Source organism: Phyllobates terribilis, unplaced genomic scaffold (assembly GCF_046119375.1).
Source record: "Phyllobates terribilis strain yellow unplaced genomic scaffold, ASM4611937v1 Scaffold_376__1_contigs__length_1858288, whole genome shotgun sequence".
In the NCBI taxonomy this organism is placed as follows: Eukaryota; Metazoa; Chordata; class Amphibia; order Anura; family Dendrobatidae; genus Phyllobates; species Phyllobates terribilis.
Genome location: NW_027363136.1, coordinates 1,157,072 through 1,179,329, shown reverse-complemented (window position 1 = coordinate 1,179,329; position 22,258 = coordinate 1,157,072). Strand labels below are relative to the sequence as shown.

Below are 22,258 nucleotides of genomic sequence, written 5' to 3'. Positions count from 1 at the left end.
GGCACTTTGAGGAGGAGTCCAAGCGAATCGTCTTCCGTTCCAAAGTGGAGAATCTGGAGAAGGGTGAGAAATGTAACTCATTCTTTTTCAGGAAACTTCATGCCGGTCACACGCCCCTGAACGAGCTGCGAGACGAGAGCGGAAACATGCGACGTGGGAAGGAGGACGTGATGAGGGTCGTCAGCGACTTCTACAGCGAACTCTACTCCCACAAGACTACCGACCCCGACGCTGCTGATAAGTTCCTGTCAGGTATCACTAACCATCTTGATCCTGCAGGCACGGCAGCCTTGGACAAACCTCTGATGGTGGGCGAATTGCTCTCTGCCGCTAAATCCTTTAGGACCGGCAGGACCCCGGGCAGTGATGGTCTTCCAGCGGAGCTCTATGTAGCGCTGGGAGACCTCATCTGTCCGGACCTGTTGGACCTGTACGAGGAGATGGTGGTGGAGGGTAGAATGCCTCCATCTTTGAGGGAAGGAATGGTCACGATCCTGTACAAGCGGAAGGGAGAGAGGTGCGACCTGAGGAATTGGCGTCCCATCACTCTGCTCAACGTGGACTACAAGATCCTGGCCAAGACGATGGCGACACGACTTAAGACGGTCATCGGACGGATCATCCACCCGGACCAGACCTGCGGCATCCCTGGACGTCGCATCGCAGACAGCCTCGCTCTCGTGCGGGACACGGTCGAGTACATCAAGGTCCGCCACGCACACGCGGCCCTGGTCTCCTTGGATCAGGAGAAGGCCTTCGACCGGGTTTCCCACGAGTTCATGGGCCGAGCTCTGCACCGGTTAGGTTTGGGTAACATGTTTTGTTCGTATGTCCGTCTGATGTATTTTGATATCCACAGCTCGGTGTTGGTGAACGGCTGGAAGACTGACCCCTTCCCTGTCCTCTCTGGGGTCAGACAAGGCTGCCCTCTATCACCTCTTCTTTTTGTTTGTGTTATAGAACTCTTCGCAGAGGCTATCCGGCAGAATGGAGAGATCAGAGGGATCACCGCACCGGGTCCGGGACGACACGAGGTCAAGTGCTCGCTCTACATGGACGACGTCACCGTCTTCTGCGCTGATCGTGGTTCAGTCGACGCCCTCGTCCAGACGTGTGAGAGGTTCGGCCGGGCTTCAGGGGCCAAAGTCAACTGCAGGAAGTCGGAAGCCATGCTCTTCGGGGATTGGCAGCCGGCCTCCTCTGCCCCCTTCCCCTTCAACATTCAACCGGATTTCCTCAAGGTGCTGGGAGTCTGGTTCGGGAAGGAAGGAGCGGCCCTCAAGTCCTGGCAAGAACGCTTGGCCAAGGTGAAGCAACGGATCGGACTCTGGAGCCTCAGACACCTCACTTGTGAGGGTAAGGCACTCGTCCTGCGTAATGAGGTCCTGCCCGTCTTGCAGTACACGGCGCAGGCCTGGCCCCCACACGTCACTGTGTGCAGGGCCATTACCAAGACAGTGTTTCACTTTGTCTGGGGATCCAAGATGGACAGAGTCAGGCGGGCCGTCATGTACAAGGAGCCTCGCAAGGGTGGGAAGGGCGTTCCAGATATCCCCACCCTCTTGCGATCCTCTTTTGTGTGTGATTGTGTCCGCCGGACTTTGCAAGTCAAGAATGGCTCCGCGGGCAGGTCCATGTCTCACTTCTTCCTGCTTCCTCTTTGGAGGCGACTCGGCTGGGACAAGTGGGACAGCTCCTTCCCCTACAACTGGACGACGCCATGGTTCTACGGAGACGTCGTTCGATTTGTGGGGGAGCATCAACTGGAGGGACTCAAGCCCGACTTGTGGAAGCCCAAAACTATCCACAAGCTAATCAGAGCCAAGGATGACGTGGAGAACATCACAGGACTTCACCAGGACACGCTGGAGACTGTGTGGACAAATGTGTCGTCTGACAGGCTGACCAACGGGCACAAGGACTTGTCGTGGATGGCGATTCAGGGCGGACTGCCCGTCCGGTCATTCATGCATGCCCGGAACCTGTGCAAGACCCGGTACTGCCCAAGGTGCCCCTTCGTGGAGGAAACATCTTTGCACACTTTTTGGGACTGCGGATTTGCACAGCGCCTATTGACTGCACTTGAGGACGACCTGAGGAACTCTGTCCCCAGGGCGAGCCTATCGCACCATTCTGTGCTTTATGGACTATTCCCTGGGGTTCATACCGTCGGAGCCATCCAGGAGGCTTGGCGCCTTATGAACTGCTTCAAGGATGCCGTTTGGGTCGCCAGGAACCGGCTCATCTTGAGGAGGGAGAGGATGTCCATCCAGGACTGCCGCAGGCTGATCCACAGCCTGCTCAGAGACTATTCCATCATGGACGGTCCGGAGGACGAGGATGAGGACTAAACCCCTCCTCCCCCTCTCCCCTTATGTGTCTTGTCTTTCAATAAAGCTTCGGGCCTGTGATTTTCCCCTCCCCATCCCCTTTTTCCCAATCCCTATCCCTTATCACGGTTCGTCGTACTGTATTGATTGACATGCTTTTTCTTTCAGATTGAGTGTTTTGTGTAGCATAGGGGTGCGATGTGTCTAGTTAGTGCGTCGTATCCTCATGCTATGTAAATATGATGTAGAATTCTGTGTGTACTGGGCTGCGGCACTGTACACTGTCTGTTAACTTATTTTTTGTGCTAATAAAAGATATATTCAATCAAAAAAAAAAAAAAAAAAATCTGTTCTTATCAGTTTAATATCTGATACGTCCCCTATCTGGGGACCATATATTAAATGGATTTTTAGAACAGGGAGATGGAAAAAGAGCTTGCTCTGTCCACTCCACGCATTGACCTGGTATTGCAGTATCTCCAGGACCGGTGCACCCCTTCTTTAATGCAGTTTCTAAAATCAGAAAGAATTGAATTCAATGTTTTTTGTTCATTTTGCTTGTTTGTCGGATTTTGGGATGGACTCTTTGGCTTTGCTTTTCTTCTCCTCATTGGATTTTTCATGTTCAAAGTTGCAGAAGCCAGATTACAAGCTCATTTTGGTTCAGCTTCAGCAACTGTGCATTGCATTGCCATGTAATGTGATGCAATGCTATCTTTCTAGCTCTCCCTTTTTACTTCCTTTTGGATAAACAGACATATTAGGCAAGCATTTTGGAGCTTTCACCTAAATAACTACAGGTGGTGAGATAAGCTGCACAATATAATTGACCTTTCAGTATATTGTTGCACACACACCATCTATTTAGCAAATGCCCTTGTTATCAACAGCAGCCTTTTAAACTCACCTGAGCTAACAGGTATGTGCGCTGGTTACTCTGCTGCGCTTAAAATTTCTTTTTTGGTTTGCTACAATGCCTTTTCTGAAACGTTGTCTCCTTCTGCTGGAACACTGACTTCTTTCATTTAATGCCTGCAGACTATAAAAGAGAACCCAACCCAAAAAGTTTGGTTGATTAGTCTGTGGCATTCTGTTAAACTGTTGCTTATGGCGGTCTCTGTGAGCTTCTCAGCGACATTCAGCCAGCCAGGTATCCTGCCTGCAGTAGATGGAATGTGGCAATGGAACGCTGGCTGCGCGTGTCATAATAGGCTCTGAGCCTTTATATACCTGTGCACAGCAGCAGCCACCTTCAGTCTGCTGCTGGACAGCCAGCAGCAGCAGCAGCAGGAGAGGTATGTAATCAGGAGCCCTCCTGCTAAGGGTAGACAGCTGCTCGTTCCACCCCACCCCCCGCCTTAATTGGTTCTCCTCCCTTCCAACGGTGTTGAGGCGGGTGGGAACAGCAGGGGGTGAAGGTGCTGTGTTTAAAGAGGTGGAGTTATGCAGATCTAAAACGCGTGGATTGCAGCAGCAGCAAGCCGAAAAGTGCAGGCATGTAAGGGATCTAGAGGTTGACAACATGTCTTCTTAACGGGAGTCCAGGAGCTCATCTCCACAAATGGACTTTTCAGGATCCTTGGGTGGCTCCGTAGTTTGAAACCAATTCTGGTTATCGCTTCTCGGCCTTTTGGCTAAGATCAAGTGTAGTATCTGTTCTTATCAGTTTAATATCTGATACGTCCCCTATCTGGGGACCATATATTAAATGGATTTTTAGAACAGGGAGATGGAAAAAGAGCTTGCTCTGTCCACTCCACTCATTGACCTGGTATTGCAGTATCTCCAGGACCGGTGCACCCCTTCTTTAATGCAGTTTCTAAAATCAGAAAGAATTGAATTCAATGTTTTTTGTTCATTTTGCTTGTTTGTCGGATTTTGGGATGGACTCTTTGGCTTTGCTTTTCTTCTCCTCATTGGATTTTTCATGTTCAAAGTTGCAGAAGCCAGATTACAAGCTCATTTTGGTTCAACTTCAGCAACTGTGCATTGCATTGCCATGTAATGTGATGCAATGCTATCTTTCTAGCTCTCCCTTTTTACTTCCTTTTGGATAAACAGACATATTAGGCAAGCATTTTGGAGCTTTCACCTAAATAACTACAGGTGGTGAGATAAGCTGCACAATATAATTGACCTTTCAGTATATTGTTGCACACACACCATCTATTTAGCAAATGCCCTTGTTATCAACAGCAGCCTTTTAAACTCACCTGAGCTAACAGGTATGTGCGCTGGTTACTCTGCTGCGCTTAAAATTTCTTTTTTGGTTTGCTACAATGCCTTTTCTGAAACGTTGTCTCCTTCTGCTGGAACACTGACTTCTTTCATTTAATGCCTGCAGACTATAAAAGAGAACCCAACCCAAAAAGTTTGGTTGATTAGTCTGTGGCATTCTGTTAAACTGTTGCTTATGGCGGTCTCTGTGAGCTTCTCAGCGACATTCAGCCAGCCAGGTATCCTGCCTGCAGTAGATGAAATGTGGCAATGGAACGCTGGCTGCGCGTGTCATAATAGGCTCTGAGCCTTTATATACCTGTGCACAGCAGCAGCCACCTTCAGTCTGCTGCTGGACAGCCAGCAGCAGCAGCAGGAGAGGTATGTAATCAGGAGCCCTCCTGCTAAGGGTAGACAGCTGCTCGTTCCACCCCACCCCCCGCCTTAATTGGTTCTCCTCCCTTCCAACGGTGTTGAGGCGGGTGGGAACAGCAGGGGGTGAAGGTGCTGTGTTTAAAGAGGTGGAGTTATGCAGATCTAAAACGCGTGGATTGCAGCAGCAGCAAGCCGAAAAGTGCAGGCATGTAAGGGATCTAGAGGTTGACAACATGTCTTCTTAACGGGAGTCCAGGAGCTCATCTCCACAAATGGACTTTTCAGGATCCTTGGGTGGCTCCGTAGTTTGAAACCAATTCTGGTTATCGCTTCTCGGCCTTTTGGCTAAGATCAAGTGTAGTATCTGTTCTTATCAGTTTAATATCTGATACGTCCCCTATCTGGGGACCATATATTAAATGGATTTTTAGAACAGGGAGATGGAAAAAGAGCTTGCTCTGTCCACTCCACGCATTGACCTGGTATTGCAGTATCTCCAGGACCGGTGCACCCCTTCTTTAATGCAGTTTCTAAAATCAGAAAGAATTGAATTCAATGTTTTTTGTTCATTTTGCTTGTTTGTCGGATTTTGGGATGGACTCTTTGGCTTTGCTTTTCTTCTCCTCATTGGATTTTTCATGTTCAAAGTTGCAGAAGCCAGATTACAAGCTCATTTTGGTTCAACTTCAGCAACTGTGCATTGCATTGCCATGTAATGTGATGCAATGCTATCTTTCTAGCTCTCCCTTTTTACTTCCTTTTGGATAAACAGACATATTAGGCAAGCATTTTGGAGCTTTCACCTAAATAACTACAGGTGGTGAGATAAGCTGCACAATATAATTGACCTTTCAGTATATTGTTGCACACACACCATCTATTTAGCAAATGCCCTTGTTATCAACAGCAGCCTTTTAAACTCACCTGAGCTAACAGGTATGTGCGCTGGTTACTCTGCTGCGCTTAAAATTTCTTTTTTGGTTTGCTACAATGCCTTTTCTGAAACGTTGTCTCCTTCTGCTGGAACACTGACTTCTTTCATTTAATGCCTGCAGACTATAAAAGAGAACCCAACCCAAAAAGTTTGGTTGATTAGTCTGTGGCATTCTGTTAAACTGTTGCTTATGGCGGTCTCTGTGAGCTTCTCAGCGACATTCAGCCAGCCAGGTATCCTGCCTGCAGTAGATGGAATGTGGCAATGGAACGCTGGCTGCGCGTGTCATAATAGGCTCTGAGCCTTTATATACCTGTGCACAGCAGCAGCCACCTTCAGTCTGCTGCTGGACAGCCAGCAGCAGCAGCAGCAGGAGAGGTATGTAATCAGGAGCCCTCCTGCTAAGGGTAGACAGCTGCTCGTTCCACCCCACCCCCCGCCTTAATTGGTTCTCCTCCCTTCCAACGGTGTTGAGGCGGGTGGGAACAGCAGGGGGTGAAGGTGCTGTGTTTAAAGAGGTGGAGTTATGCAGATCTAAAACGCGTGGATTGCAGCAGCAGCAAGCCGAAAAGTGCAGGCATGTAAGGGATCTAGAGGTTGACAACATGTCTTCTTAACGGGAGTCCAGGAGCTCATCTCCACAAATGGACTTTTCAGGATCCTTGGGTGGCTCCGTAGTTTGAAACCAATTCTGGTTATCGCTTCTCGGCCTTTTGGCTAAGATCAAGTGTAGTATCTGTTCTTATCAGTTTAATATCTGATACGTCCCCTATCTGGGGACCATATATTAAATGGATTTTTAGAACAGGGAGATGGAAAAAGAGCTTGCTCTGTCCACTCCACGCATTGACCTGGTATTGCAGTATCTCCAGGACCGGTGCACCCCTTCTTTAATGCAGTTTCTAAAATCAGAAAGAATTGAATTCAATGTTTTTTGTTCATTTTGCTTGTTTGTCGGATTTTGGGATGGACTCTTTGGCTTTGCTTTTCTTCTCCTCATTGGATTTTTCATGTTCAAAGTTGCAGAAGCCAGATTACAAGCTCATTTTGGTTCAACTTCAGCAACTGTGCATTGCATTGCCATGTAATGTGATGCAATGCTATCTTTCTAGCTCTCCCTTTTTACTTCCTTTTGGATAAACAGACATATTAGGCAAGCATTTTGGAGCTTTCACCTAAATAACTACAGGTGGTGAGATAAGCTGCACAATATAATTGACCTTTCAGTATATTGTTGCACACACACCATCTATTTAGCAAATGCCCTTGTTATCAACAGCAGCCTTTTAAACTCACCTGAGCTAACAGGTATGTGCGCTGGTTACTCTGCTGCACTTAAAATTTCTTTTTTGGTTTGCTACAATGCCTTTTCTGAAACGTTGTCTCCTTCTGCTGGAACACTGACTTCTTTCATTTAATGCCTGCAGACTATAAAAGAGAACCCAACCCAAAAAGTTTGGTTGATTAGTCTGTGGCATTCTGTTAAACTGTTGCTTATGGCGGTCTCTGTGAGCTTCTCAGCAACATTCAGCCAGCCAGGTATCCTGCCTGCAGTAGATGGAATGTGGCAATGGAACGCTGGCTGCGCGTGTCATAATAGGCTCTGAGCCTTTATATACCTGTGCACAGCAGCAGCCACCTTCAGTCTGCTGCTGGACAGCCAGCAGCAGCAGCAGCAGGAGAGGTATGTAATCAGGAGCCCTCCTGCTAAGGGTAGACAGCTGCTCGTTCCACCCCACCCCCCGCCTTAATTGGTTCTCCTCCCTTCCAACGGTGTTGAGGCGGGTGGGAACAGCAGGGGGTGAAGGTGCTGTGTTTAAAGAGGTGGAGTTATGCAGATCTAAAACGCGTGGATTGCAGCAGCAGCAAGCCGAAAAGTGCAGGCATGTAAGGGATCTAGAGGTTGACAACATGTCTTCTTAACGGGAGTCCAGGAGCTCATCTCCACAAATGGACTTTTCAGGATCCTTGGGTGGCTCCGTAGTTTGAAACCAATTCTGGTTATCGCTTCTCGGCCTTTTGGCTAAGATCAAGTGTAGTATCTGTTCTTATCAGTTTAATATCTGATACGTCCCCTATCTGGGGACCATATATTAAATGGATTTTTAGAACAGGGAGATGGAAAAAGAGCTTGCTCTGTCCACTCCACGCATTGACCTGGTATTGCAGTATCTCCAGGACCGGTGCACCCCTTCTTTAATGCAGTTTCTAAAATCAGAAAGAATTGAATTCAATGTTTTTTGTTCATTTTGCTTGTTTGTCGGATTTTGGGATGGACTCTTTGGCTTTGCTTTTCTTCTCCTCATTGGATTTTTCATGTTCAAAGTTGCAGAAGCCAGATTACAAGCTCATTTTGGTTCAACTTCAGCAACTGTGCATTGCATTGCCATGTAATGTGATGCAATGCTATCTTTCTAGCTCTCCCTTTTTACTTCCTTTTGGATAAACAGACATATTAGGCAAGCATTTTGGAGCTTTCACCTAAATAACTACAGGTGGTGAGATAAGCTGCACAATATAATTGACCTTTCAGTATATTGTTGCACACACACCATCTATTTAGCAAATGCCCTTGTTATCAACAGCAGCCTTTTAAACTCACCTGAGCTAACAGGTATGTGCGCTGGTTACTCTGCTGCGCTTAAAATTTCTTTTTTGGTTTGCTACAATGCCTTTTCTGAAACGTTGTCTCCTTCTGCTGGAACACTGACTTCTTTCATTTAATGCCTGCAGACTATAAAAGAGAACCCAACCCAAAAAGTTTGGTTGATTAGTCTGTGGCATTCTGTTAAACTGTTGCTTATGGCGGTCTCTGTGAGCTTCTCAGCGACATTCAGCCAGCCAGGTATCCTGCCTGCAGTAGATGGAATGTGGCAATGGAACGCTGGCTGCGCGTGTCATAATAGGCTCTGAGCCTTTATATACCTGTGCACAGCAGCAGCCACCTTCAGTCTGCTGCTGGACAGCCAGCAGCAGCAGCAGCAGGAGAGGTATGTAATCAGGAGCCCTCCTGCTAAGGGTAGACAGCTGCTCGTTCCACCCCACCCCCCGCCTTAATTGGTTCTCCTCCCTTCCAACGGTGTTGAGGCGGGTGGGAACAGCAGGGGGTGAAGGTGCTGTGTTTAAAGAGGTGGAGTTATGCAGATCTAAAACGCGTGGATTGCAGCAGCAGCAAGCCGAAAAGTGCAGGCATGTAAGGGATCTAGAGGTTGACAACATGTCTTCTTAACGGGAGTCCAGGAGCTCATCTCCACAAATGGACTTTTCAGGATCCTTGGGTGGCTCCGTAGTTTGAAACCAATTCTGGTTATCGCTTCTCGGCCTTTTGGCTAAGATCAAGTGTAGTATCTGTTCTTATCAGTTTAATATCTGATACGTCCCCTATCTGGGGACCATATATTAAATGGATTTTTAGAACAGGGAGATGGAAAAAGAGCTTGCTCTGTCCACTCCACGCATTGACCTGGTATTGCAGTATCTCCAGGACCGGTGCACCCCTTCTTTAATGCAGTTTCTAAAATCAGAAAGAATTGAATTCAATGTTTTTTGTTCATTTTGCTTGTTTGTCGGATTTTGGGATGGACTCTTTGGCTTTGCTTTTCTTCTCCTCATTGGATTTTTCATGTTCAAAGTTGCAGAAGCCAGATTACAAGCTCATTTTGGTTCAACTTCAGCAACTGTGCATTGCATTGCCATGTAATGTGATGCAATGCTATCTTTCTAGCTCTCCCTTTTTACTTCCTTTTGGATAAACAGACATATTAGGCAAGCATTTTGGAGCTTTCACCTAAATAACTACAGGTGGTGAGATAAGCTGCACAATATAATTGACCTTTCAGTATATTGTTGCACACACACCATCTATTTAGCAAATGCCCTTGTTATCAACAGCAGCCTTTTAAACTCACCTGAGCTAACAGGTATGTGCGCTGGTTACTCTGCTGCGCTTAAAATTTCTATCTTGTGTGATACCATCTGCTGAGCTGTGTATCTAATGCTCTCCTGTGTGATACTGTCTGCTGAGCTGTGTATCTAATCCTGTCCTGTGTGATACTGTCTGCTGAGCTGTGTATCTCATCCTATGCTGTGTGATACTGTCTGCTGAGCCGTGTATCTAATCCCGCCCTGTGCGATACTGTCTGCTGAGCCGTGTATCTAATCCACTCCTGTGTGATACTGTCTGATGAACTGTGTATCTAATCCTATCCTGTGTGATACTGTCTGCTGAGCCGTGTATCTAATCCACTCCTGTGTGATACTGTGTGCTGAGCTGTGTATCTAATCCTCTCCTGTGTGATACTGTCTGATGAGCTGTGTATCTAATCCTCTCCTGTGTGATACTGTCTGCTGAGCTGTGTATCTAATCCTCTCCTGTGTGATACTGTCTGATGAACTGTGTATCTAATCCTATCCTGTGTGATACTGTCTGCTGAGCCGTGTATCTAATCCCGCCCTGTGCGATACTGTCTGCTGAGCCATGTATCTAATCCACCCGTGTGATACAGTCTGCTGAGCTGTGTATCTAATCCTATGCTGTGTGATACTGTCTGCTGAGCTGTGTATCTAATCCTCTCCTGTGTGATACTGTCTGATGAACTGTGTTTCTAATCCTCTCCTGTGTGATACTGTCTGCTGAGCTGTGTATCTAATCCTCTCCTGTGTGATACTGTCTGCTGAGCTGTGTATCTAATCCTCTCCTGTGTGATACTGTCTGATGAACTGTGTTTCTAATCCTCTCCTGTGTGATACAGTCTGCTGAGCTGTGTATCTAATCCTCTCCTGTGTGATACTGTCTGCTGAGCTGTGTATCTAATCCTCTCCTGTGTGATACTGTCTGCTGAGCTGTGTATCTAATCCTCTCCTGTGTGATACTGTCTGATGAGCTGTGTATCTAATCCTCTCCTGTGTGACTCTGTCTGCTGAGCCGTGTATCTAATCCTCTCCTGTGTGATACTGTGTGCTGAGATGTGTATCTTATCCTATCCTGTGTGATACTGTTTGATGAGCTGTATATCTAAACCTGTCCTGTGTGATACCGTCTGCTGAGCAGTGTATCTAATCTTATCCTGTGATACTGTCTGCTGAGCTGTGTATCTAATCCCCTCCTGTGTGATTCTGTCTGCTGAGAAGTGTATCTAATCCTATGCTGTGTCATACTGTCTGCTGAGCTGTGTATCTAATCCTATGCTGTGTATCTAATCATCTCCTGTGTGATAATGTCTGCTGAGCCGTGTATCTAATCCTATCCTGTGTGATACTGTCAGCTGAGCTGTGTATCTAATCCTATCCTGTGTAATACCATCTGCTGAGCAGTGTATCTAATCCTATCCTGTGTGATACTGTCTGCTGACCTGTGTATCTAATCCTCTCCTGTGTGATACTGTCTGCTGAGCCGTGTATCTAATCCTCTCCTGTGTGATACTGTGTGCTGAGCTGTGTATCTAATCCTCTCCTGTGCGTTACTGTCTGCTGAGCTGTGTATCTAATCCTCTCCTGTGTGATAATGTCTGATGAACTGTGTATCTAATCCTGTCCTATGTGATACTGTCAGCTGAGCTGTGTATCTAATCCTCTCCGGTGTGATACTGTCTGCTGTGTCATATATCTAATCCCGCCCTGTGCGATACTGTCTGCTGAGCCGTGTATCTAATCCACTCCTGTGTGATACTGTCTGATGAACTGTGTATCTAATCCTGTCCTATGTGATACTGTCAGCTGAGCTGTGTATCTAATCCTATCCTGTGTGATACCATCTGCTGAGCTGTGCATCTAATCCTCTCCTGTGTGATACTGTCTGCTGAGCTGTGCATCTAATCCTGTCCTGTGTGATACCGTCTGCTGAGCTATGTATCTAATCCTTTCCTGTGTGATACTGTCTGCTGAGCTGTGTATCTAATCCTCTCCTGTGCGGTACTGTCTGCTGAGCCGTGTATCTAATCCACTCCTGTGTGATACCGTCTGCTGAGTAGTGTGTCTAATCCTTTCCTGTGCGATACTGTCTGCTGAGCTGTGTATCTAATCCTCTCCTGTGCGATACCGTCTGCTGAGTAGTGTGTCTAATCCCTTCCTGTGCGATACTGTCTGCTGAGCTGTGTATCTAATCCTCTCCTGTGTGATACTGTCTGCTGAGCAGTGTGTCTAATCTTATACTGTGTGATACTGTCTCCTGAGCTGTGTATCTAATCCCCTCCTGTGTGATACTGTCTGCTGAGCTGTGTATCTAATCCTCTCCTGTGTGATACTGTCTGTTGAGCCGTGTATCTAATCCTATGCTGTGTGATAGTCTGCTGAGCAGTGTATCTAATCTTATACTGTGTGATACTGTCTGCTGAGCTGTGTATCTTTCTTCTGCTGGTTGTTCGCCTTTTTTTTGTTGTTCTGGGAGACATCCGTCGTTTGGGTCGTTCTCCAAGTTGGGATCTGCCGTGCCTGAGGAGGAGAATTTTTCCGGTGATTTGGAAAGAGTTTGGACGGATGTGCGTGGTAATCTTCAGGAGGCCAACAGAAAATCTAAAGACTACTTTGATAGGAAACGACAGGAGGTTTTGTTCGCTGTTGGTGACATGGTTTGGTTGTCCTCTAGGAATCTGCGGTTGAGGATTCCTTCTAAGAAATTGGGTCCCAAGTTTGTAGGGCCCTTTAAGGTGCTTCAGGTTGTCAACCAATCTGCTGTTAGGTTGGAGGTTCCTACCTCCTGGAGAATTAATCCGGTATTTCATGTCTCTCTGTTAAAAAAAGCTGTTGTGTCGGATGGTGACGCCTCTGCCTCTGTTCCTCCGGTGGTGGAGGACGGGGAATATGAAATTTCTCGCATCCTTGACTCTAGACGGTATAGAGGTAGTTTGCAGTATCTTGTGGCCTGGAAAGGTTTCGGACCCGAGGATAACTCTTGGGTGAGGTCAGATGATGTTTCCGCGTCCAGACTTATCAGAGCGTTTCACAGGAGATTTCCTGATAAGCCTGGTCCTAGGGGATCCGGAGGATCCTCTTAGAAGGGGGGGTACTGTTAGAACCTTGCTGTTAGGTTTTTTTTCCTTTGCTGGTCACATGACCTTGTTGGCCTATTTAATCCTGCTCCGCCCTTCTGGCTTTGCTGGACTTCATTGTATATCTACTTTCTAGCTAGCCTGTGCTCTGTATCTAGCTCTGTTAGTTTGCTTGGTCTACGGACCTCTATGTTCTATCTATTTTGTTTGTTCGTCTGTCTGCTACTATTTCTGTTAGGAGGTGTCCCATATTCCTCCCAGTCCTTAGTACTTGTAGGGATTCCCTCCCCACATCTATAGGTCTCCGTACAGACTAGATTAGGACTTTAGCAGGTCTGATCGCAGGATCAGGTTCCCTGTTACATCGTAGGGATTCAGCTGAGTCCTATAGTAGGGACAGATCTCCTCTCTTTCCTTAGCTTTGGTAGCAGAACATAACAGATAGGGCCTTCTCTTTGGAGATCACTCTCCTTGGACGCTGGGACCTCCGTGACTCCTAGCCCTGGTACTGTAGTCAGCGTTTGGTGAACCTGGGACCTGTAGTCCTCCAGGGGTTCCGGTGGTTCCTACTGGGAATAAAGGGTCCCTGTAGGTGCAGACCCGGTGTCCGGTATATATATCGGGGTGAGCCTGGTATGCTCCTCTGCCCCCTTGCTACTTCTTCCTTCTTCTCTCTGCCTTCGGCCCACCCAAGGCCCTCACTAGGCTTTCAAACGTGCTGTAGGCCTTGGCTCGCCTAAGCAAAGCAGCCAGCTCGCTACCTCTTCTCTGCTCTCTGAGCATCAGCACACTCTCTGCTCAATTCTGAGCTGTGTTCCGCTCTGTATCTGAACACTAATCTGAAACTAGAACTCTAATCTGAGCTGCCTAGCTCCACCCTCCCTATGTATATCCCTGACGGGATCCCTCTGCTGGTCTGAGGTGGTAGGGTGGAGGTGTGTGAATGTGTGAGGGCCTCTTGTGGAGAAGTCCATCCATGCACCCTTCTGGGTTCTTTAGCACCAGTGCGTAGCAGGGCGCCACAGTTTCCTATCACTAAGCCAGTTCTTAACCCACATACATATATTTTCCCCTATCCCCATTGTTCTCATTTTATGTATCAACCTTTTGTGTGGAACCGTATCAAAAGCTTTTGAAAAGTCCATATACACAACATCCACTGCATTTCCTTGGTCCAGTCCCGAACTTGCCTCCTCATAAAAACTGATCAGATTAGTCTGACAGGAACGGTCCCTCGTAAACCCATGTTGATATTGGGTCGTGAGGTTATTCTTCTTCAGATACTCTAGTATAGCATCTGTTAGGAAACCCTCCAGGATTTTACCCACAGTAGAGGTTAAGCTTACTGGCCTACAATTTCCAAGTTCAGTTTTTGTCCCCTTTTTGAACATTGGCACCACATTTGCTATACGCCAGTCCTGTGGTACAATAGCAAAAAGAACTTCGGCACTCCATACATGAAAATATAAGAAATATTGTATCTAGACTAATGTCACTTTGAAAAATGAAGGTTTTTTGCGCATAATTTGGCCAATTTATGTGTGCCCATCAACCACGACAAGGTCACCTTCGTATGATGGGAAACTACGCTATGCTACCACTGGATATGCCACTCTTGGGCTGTAAGCCTGTATGGACAATATGTCTCTGCTTGGGCTTTTAACCTACAATGTATGGGCTGGTAGAGCTAGTTAAAACCACCTGTGACTGAATGGGAGGGACACATGGTCAGAAAAAAGGCTGTCAAACTTCTAATAGTGTGAACACGTACCTGCTGCAATGCTCCAGGAGCGGGATCCCAAAAATGATTAATAGAAAAAAGAGAGGGGTCGCTCACTGGTCTATTCGGGTGCTCTGAAGAAAAGAGTAATCTCAATAGCAAAAAGAACTTCGGCACTCCATACATGAAAATATAAGAAATATTGTATCTAGACTATTGTCACTTTGAAAAATGAAGGTTTTTTGCGCATAATTTGGCCAATTTATGTGTGCCCATCAACCACGACAAGGTCACCTTCGTATGATGGGAAACTACGCTATGCTACCACTGGATATGCCACTCTTGGGCTGTAAGCCTGTATGGACAATATGTCTCTGCTTGGGCTTTTAACCTACAATGTATGGGCTGGTAGAGCTAGTTAAAACCACCTGTGACTGAATGGGAGGGACACATGGTCAGAAAAAAGGCTGTCAAACTTCTAATAGTGTGAACACGTACCTGCTGCAATGCTCCAGGAGCGGGATCCCAAAAATGATTAATAGAAAAAAGAGAGGGGTCGCTCACTGGTCTATTCGGGTGCTCTGAAGAAAAGAGTAATCTCAATAGCAAAAAGAACTTCGGCACTCCATACATGAAAATATAAGAAATATTGTATCTAGACTAATGTCACTTTGAAAAATGAAGGTTTTTTGCGCATAATTTGGCCAATTTATGTGTGCCCATCAACCACGACAAGGTCACCTTCGTATGATGGGAAACTACGCTATGCTACCACTGGATATGCCACTCTTGGGCTGTAAGCCTATATGGACAATATGTCTCTGCTTGGGCTTTTAACCTACAATGTATGGGCTGGTAGAGCTAGTTAAAACCACCTGTGACTGAATGGGAGGGACACATGGTCAGAAAAAAGGCTGTCAAACTTCTAATAGTGTGAACACGTACCTGCTGCAATGCTCCAGGAGCGGGATCCCAAAAATGATTAATAGAAAAAAGAGAGGGGTCGCTCACTGGTCTATTCGGGTGCTCTGAAGAAAAGAGTAATCTCAATAGCAAAAAGAACTTCGGCACTCCATACATGAAAATATAAGAAATATTTTTGGGATCCCGCTCCTGGAGCATTGCAGCAGGTACGTGTTCACACTATTAGAAGTTTGACAGCCTTTTTTCTGACCATGTGTCCCTCCCATTCAGTCACAGGTGGTTTTAACTAGCTCTACCAGCCCATACATTGTAGGTTAAAAGCCCAAGCAGAGACATATTGTCCATACAGGCTTACAGCCCAAGAGTGGCATATCCAGTGGTAGCATAGCGTAGTTTCCCATCATACGAAGGTGACCTTGTCATGGTTGATGGGCACACATAAATTGGCCAAATTATGCGTAAAAAACCTTCATTTTTCAAAGTGACATTAGTCTAGATACAATATTTCTTATATTTTCATGTATGGAGTGCCGAAGTTCTTTTTGCTATTGAGATTACTCTTTTCTTCAGAGCACCCGAATAGACCAGTGAGCGACCCCTCTCTTTTTTCTATTAATCATTTTTGGGATCCCGCTCCTGGAGCATTGCAGCAGGTACGTGTTCACACTATTAGAAGTTTGACAGCCTTTTTTCTGACCATGTGTCCCTCCCATTCAGTCACAGGTGGTTTTAACTAGCTCTACCAGCCCATACATTGTAGGTTAAAAGCCCAAGCAGAGACATATTGTCCATATAGGCTTACAGCCCAAGAGTGGCATATCCAGTGGTAGCATAGCGTAGTTTCCCATCATACGAAGGTGACCTTGTCGTGGTTGATGGGCACACATAAATTGGCCAAATTATGTGCAAAAAACCTTCATTTTTCAAAGTGACATTAGTCTAGATACAATATTTCTTATATTTTCATGTATGGAGTGCCGAAGTTCTTTTTGCTATTGAGATTACTCTTTTCTTCAGAGCACCCGAATAGACCAGTGAGCGACCCCTCTCTTTTTTCTATTAATCATTTTTGGGATCCCGCTCCTGGAGCATTGCAGCAGGTACGTGTTCACACTATTAGAAGTTTGACAGCCTTTTTTCTGACCATGTGTCCCTCCCATTCAGTCACAGGTGGTTTTAACTAGCTCTACCAGCCCATACATTGTAGGTTAAAAGCCCAAGCAGAGACATATTGTCCATACAGGCTTACAGCCCAAGAGTGGCATATCCAGTGGTAGCATAGCGTAGTTTCCCATCATACGAAGGTGACCTTGTCATGGTTGATGGGCACACATAAATTGGCCAAATTATGCGCAAAAAACCTTCATTTTTCAAAGTGACATTAGTCTAGATACAATATTTCTTATATTTTCATGTATGGAGTGCCGAAGTTCTTTTTGCAATTGAGATTACTTTTTTCTTCAGAGCACCCGAATAGACCAGTGAGCGACCCCTCTCTTTTTTCTATTAATCATTTTTGGGATCCCGCTGCTGGAGCATTGCAGCAGGTACGTGTTCACACTATTAGAAGTTTGACAGCCTTTTTTCTGACCATGTGTCCCTCCCATTCAGTCACAGGTGGTTTTAACTAGCTCTACCAGCCCATACATTGTAGGTTAAAAGCCCAAGCAGAGACATATTGTCCATACAGGCTTACAGCCCAAGAGTGGCATATCCAGTGGTAGCGTAGCGTAGTTTCCCATCATACGAAGGTGACCTTGTCGTGGTTGATGGGCACACATAAATTGGCCAAATTATGCGCAAAAAACCTTCATTTTTCAAAGTGACATTAGTCTAGATACAATATTTCTTATATTTTCATGTATGGAGTGCCGAAGTTCTTTTTGCTATTGAGATTACTCTTTTCTTCAGAGCACCCGAATAGACCAGTCCTGTGGTACAGACCCTGTTATTATGGAATCTTTAAAGATTAAAAATAATGGTCTATCTATGACGTTACTTAATTCCTGCAGTACTCGTGGGTATATCCCATCCGGGCCCGGGGATTTGTCAACTTTAGTGATTTTTAGATGCCGCCAGACTTCCTGCTGGGTTAAGCAAGTGACATTTAATGGAGAATTTTTCTCATCACTAATCATGTTTTCTGTTATGCGATTTTCTTGTGTAAATACTGTTGAAAAAAAATCATTTAGCATATTGGCTTTTTCCTCATCCTCATCCACCATTTCACCCAGACTATTTTTAAGGGGGCCAACGCTATCATTTTTTAGTTTTTTACTATTTATGTACTTAAAGAATATTTTGAGATTATTTTTACTTTCTCTGGCAATGAGTCTCTCTGTCTCAATCTTTGCTGCCTTGATTTGGTTTTTACAGAATTTATTTAATTTTCTGTATTGAATTAATGCCTCATCACTACCGACTGTTATGATCTGCAACATGTACTAAGGAAAGATAAGGGAAAACTGTCCCTACAGTAAAACTAAGCTGAATCCCTACGATGTAGCGGACTGCCTGTTCCTAGCGAACAGACCCGCCTAAGTCCTCGGCTAGTCTGAATGAGGACCTATAGCATAAGGGGAGGGGTCCCTAAAAGAACTAATGACTGGGACAAAAAATGGGACACCTCCTAAACAGAGAAATTGTTACAGAACACAAAAAGACAAACAGACAAAAAAGTACTAGAGGTCCCAGAAGGACCAAACGAACTGACAGAGAAAGGCACAGAAGCACCTGGCTAGAAAAACAGTCAAACACTGAAGTCCAGCACAGCCAAAAGGGCGGAGCTGGAATATAAAGGCCGATGGTCACGTGACCACAAAACACAAGAAGGAAAAAACAAACAGGAGGGTTCTAACAGTACCCCCTCTTTTATGAGGATCCTCCGGATCCTCCTGGCCCAGGCCTCCTGTGGAAAGCTTTAACAAGCCTAGGAGCAGAGACCTCATCCGTCCTTACCCAGGAGTTGTCTTCGGGACCGAAACCCTTCCAGGAGATAAGATACTGTAATCTCCCTCTATGCCATCTAGAATTCAAGATACGAGAAATTTCATATTCGCCGTCTTCCACCACAGGAGGAACTGAGACAGTGGCATCCCTATCTGATACATCAGCCTTTTTCAACAAGGAAACATGAAACAAAGGATTAATCTTCCAGTAAGTAGGGACATCCAACCTAACAGCAGACGGGTTAACAATCTGAAGCACTTTAAATGGACCCACAAACTTAGGACCCAGTTTTTTAGAGGGAATCCTCAACCGCAGGTTCTTTGAGGACAACCAAACCATGTCACCCACCGTAAACAAAACCTCCTTACGTTTCCTGTCAAAATACTTCTTGGACTTTGTTAGCCTCTTGAAGGTTGCAACGTACATTAGTCCAAACTCTCTCCAAATCACCGGAAAAATTCTCCTCCTCCGGCACCGCCGACCCCAATTTGGAGAACGAACCAAAAGACGGATGTCTCCCAGTACTACAAGAAAAAGGAGAACACCCTGCAGAGGAGGATGCATGATTGTTAAGAGCAAATTCTGCGAGAGGCAGAAACTCAGACCACCCCTCTTGATTGTCCGCCACAAAACCACGCAAAAACTGTTCAACATCCTGGTTCTTTGTTTCAGTCTGTCCATTAGACTCAGGATGATACCCAGACGAAAATGACAAATGGACTCCCAATCTGTCACAAAAAGCACGCCAAAAGCGAGCCACAAACTGAGGTCCTCTATCAGAAACAATATCCGTGGGAACGCCATGGAGCTTGACAATCTCCTTAACAAATGCCTTAGCGAGTGTCTTGGAACAGGGCAACTTAATGAATGGAACCAAATGACACATATTACTAAAACGGTCCACGACCACCCAGATGACAGTAAAACCCTCGGACACAGGAAGATCAGTAATAAAATCCATTGTGAGATGCGTCCAAGGCACACTAGGAACCTCCAGATGGCAAAGCAACCCCGCAGCAGGAGTATGTGAAGCCTTTGACCTAGCACACACAGTACATTGAGGCACCCACTAGATGACTTCCTTCTGCCATCCAGGCCACCAAAAACTGTGACTGATAAGTCTCTTAGTCTCCGAAATTCCTGGATGATCTGCCAGCCAAGACTCATGACACTCCACAAACAAATCTCTCCTAAAGGCTCTAGGCAAGTCTCTTAGTCTCCGAAATTCCTGGATGACCTGCCAACCGAGACTCATGACACTCCACAAACAAATCTCTCCTAAAGGCTCTGGGCACGAACAACCTCCCATGGGGAGTGTTAGATGGAGAATCATCTTGAGCTTTCAGAATCCCATTCTCCAAAACGGAGTCCAATGCCGCCACCACAACTCCTTTCTGTAAAATGCTCTCCTCCTCCTCGGCACCGACCATAGGAGAGAAGCTGCGAGATAAAGCATCAGCTTTAACGTTCTTAGTACCAGGGAAATAGGTAACAGAAAAATGAAACCGAGAAAAAAAAAGTGCCCACCTAGCTTGACGGGCATTCAAGCGATTGGCAGCATCCAGATAGATCAAATTCTTATGATCTGTGAAAACCTGAATATGAAATCCAGCACCTTGCAAAAAATGACACCAATGTTCAAACGCAAGTTTAATAGCCAGCAACTCCCGATTTCCAACATCATAATTCAGTTTGGTTTCCGAAATTTTTTTCGAAAAGAAGGCACAAGGATGTACTCCATCTTTGTTCTCCTGAGACAAAACTGCTCCGACCTCCACCGATTAAGCATCGACCTCGACCAAAAAAGGCTTAGTCTCATCAGGCTGCATAAGGATAGGGGCAGAACTGAACCTCTCTTTGAGATACTCAAACGCTTCAATGGCCTCAGTAGTCCACTGGACTGTATTCGCTCCTTTCCTGGTGAGATTGGTCAGAGGCTTAACAATTGCAGAAAAATTCTTAATGAAATTCCTATAATAATTGGCAAAACCCAAAAATCTCTGTATAGATTTCAAACCAATAGGCCTAAGCCGTTCCTGCACAGCCTGAACCTTCACCGGGTCCATCTCAAAGCCCTCACTGGAGACAATGTAGCCCAAAAAACGAATTTTCTGCACAGCGAACTCACATTTCTCCAGCTTAGCAAGGAGTGAATTATCACTCAATAACTGCAAAACTTCACGTACACTCTGCCAATGGGACTCTAGATCTGGTGAATAAATCAAAATGTCATCCAAATACACAACCACATCCTTACCAATCAAAGGTCTCAGGATGTCATTAATAAGGTTCTGAAAAAATGCAGGTGCATTGGTAAGACCAAAAGGCATCACCAGATTCTCAAAATGACCTACCAGAGTGTTGAAAGCAGTTTTCCATTCATCACCCTCCTTCACTCGTAACAAATTGTTTGCACCCTGGAGATCAATTTTAGAGAACCACTTGGCCCCACCAACTGGTTAAACAAGTCAGGAATTAACGGGAATGGGTAGGAATTGCGTACGGTAATCTTATTAATTTCCCGAAAATCCAGACATGGATGTAAACCCCTGTCCTTTTTTTTAACAAAGAAAAATCCAACTGCCACAGGCGACTTAGAAGGTCTAATGTGACCTGCAGCCAGGCTAGTCTGTATGTACTCCTCCAAGGCCTTTCTTTCAGGGATAGTCAGATTAAACAAGCGACTCTTGGGAAGAGTAGTTCCAGGAACAAACTCAATGGTGCAATCATAATCCCTATGAGGAGGTAAAACTTGCGATTCCTACTCTGAAAAAACCCTCCAAAAATCTTGAATAGGTACAGGTAATTTCCCTTTTTCCACAGCCGCAATGCGACCATTACAACATTTATCATAGCACTTCAGACTCCAAGACTTAATCACATTAGTAGACCAGTCCAGCAAAGGATTGTGCAGTTTTAACCAAGGCAATCCTAGAATGACCGGAGAGGGTAAAGTATCTAATACACCAAGTCCAAAATTTCTTGGTGAACTCCATTGATAGTGAGGGGAAATGCAGCAACCTTGTGAGTAATACATTTCAAGGGAGTGTTATAAATTGCAATCACAGAAATAGGTGATGACAAAAGTTTGGATTTCAATTTAAGGTTTTCCAAAAACCCTTTATCAATCACATTAAGTGTTGAACCACAATCCACAAATACCTGAAATTCAATCAAATTTTCCTATAAAGTAGTACTCCCAGAAAGAAATACTCCTGCAGAGCATAAACAAGCTATACGGGCGTAACTGAACTTTTTTTTTTCTTTACTTAAACGAAGCTCAGAATACTTAATCAAATGGTCAGCTTTACCACAATAAAGACACAATCCCTCAGCAAACCTCCGATCTCTTTCCTGAGAGGAGCAGATTTTCTGGGGACTAGGACCTGGCATTACAGGAGTCTTTACCTCATTCCGTCTAAATCTCAGTCTCTATCCACACGAACAGCTAATTACATGGCATCCTGCCAAGTCTCAGGTGCGGGGAATGCAATTAGCAAATCCTTAACCCTTTCACTCAGACCAGCAAGAAATAGACATTTCAGAGCTGGATCATTCCATTTAACTTCTGAGGCCAATCTTCTGAAGTGTGTGCAATAATTTTCAACATCACCTGACACCTGATTCAAACACCTGAGGTCTGCCTCAGCAGATGAGATTCGATCAGGATCGTCATATAATAGCCCCATAGCAGAAAAAAATTCTTCTACAGACCTTAAACATGGATCATTAGGTTGGAGAGAACAGGCCCACCCCTGTTGTTTCTTTGCGCAAAAGTGACATAATAAAACCAATGCGCTGTGATTCATTCCCAGAGGACCTT

General features: G+C 45.5%; 5 non-coding genes and 1 pseudogene across 5 annotated transcripts; all 6 read left to right on the top strand.

The window, feature by feature from the left end:
- Positions 1-2,623: 2,623 nt before the first annotated feature.
- LOC141223475 (U2 spliceosomal RNA) lies at positions 2,624-2,829 on the top strand (annotated as a pseudogene).
- A 1,115-nt stretch (positions 2,830-3,944) lies between these two features.
- Positions 3,945-4,135, top strand: LOC141223395 (U2 spliceosomal RNA). The gene has a single exon (XR_012291023.1). It is a non-coding gene; the product is annotated as a U2 spliceosomal RNA (small nuclear RNA).
- A 1,112-nt stretch (positions 4,136-5,247) lies between these two features.
- Positions 5,248-5,438, top strand: LOC141223193 (U2 spliceosomal RNA). Its single transcript, XR_012290831.1, has one exon. It is a non-coding gene; the product is annotated as a U2 spliceosomal RNA (small nuclear RNA).
- A 1,115-nt stretch (positions 5,439-6,553) lies between these two features.
- LOC141223182 (U2 spliceosomal RNA) lies at positions 6,554-6,744 on the top strand. The gene has a single exon (XR_012290820.1). It is a non-coding gene; the product is annotated as a U2 spliceosomal RNA (small nuclear RNA).
- Positions 6,745-7,859: 1,115 nt separating this feature from the next.
- On the top strand, positions 7,860-8,050 carry LOC141223564 (U2 spliceosomal RNA). Its single transcript, XR_012291132.1, has one exon. It is a non-coding gene; the product is annotated as a U2 spliceosomal RNA (small nuclear RNA).
- A 1,115-nt stretch (positions 8,051-9,165) lies between these two features.
- On the top strand, positions 9,166-9,356 carry LOC141223524 (U2 spliceosomal RNA). The gene has a single exon (XR_012291119.1). It is a non-coding gene; the product is annotated as a U2 spliceosomal RNA (small nuclear RNA).
- Positions 9,357-22,258: the final 12,902 nt, after the last annotated feature.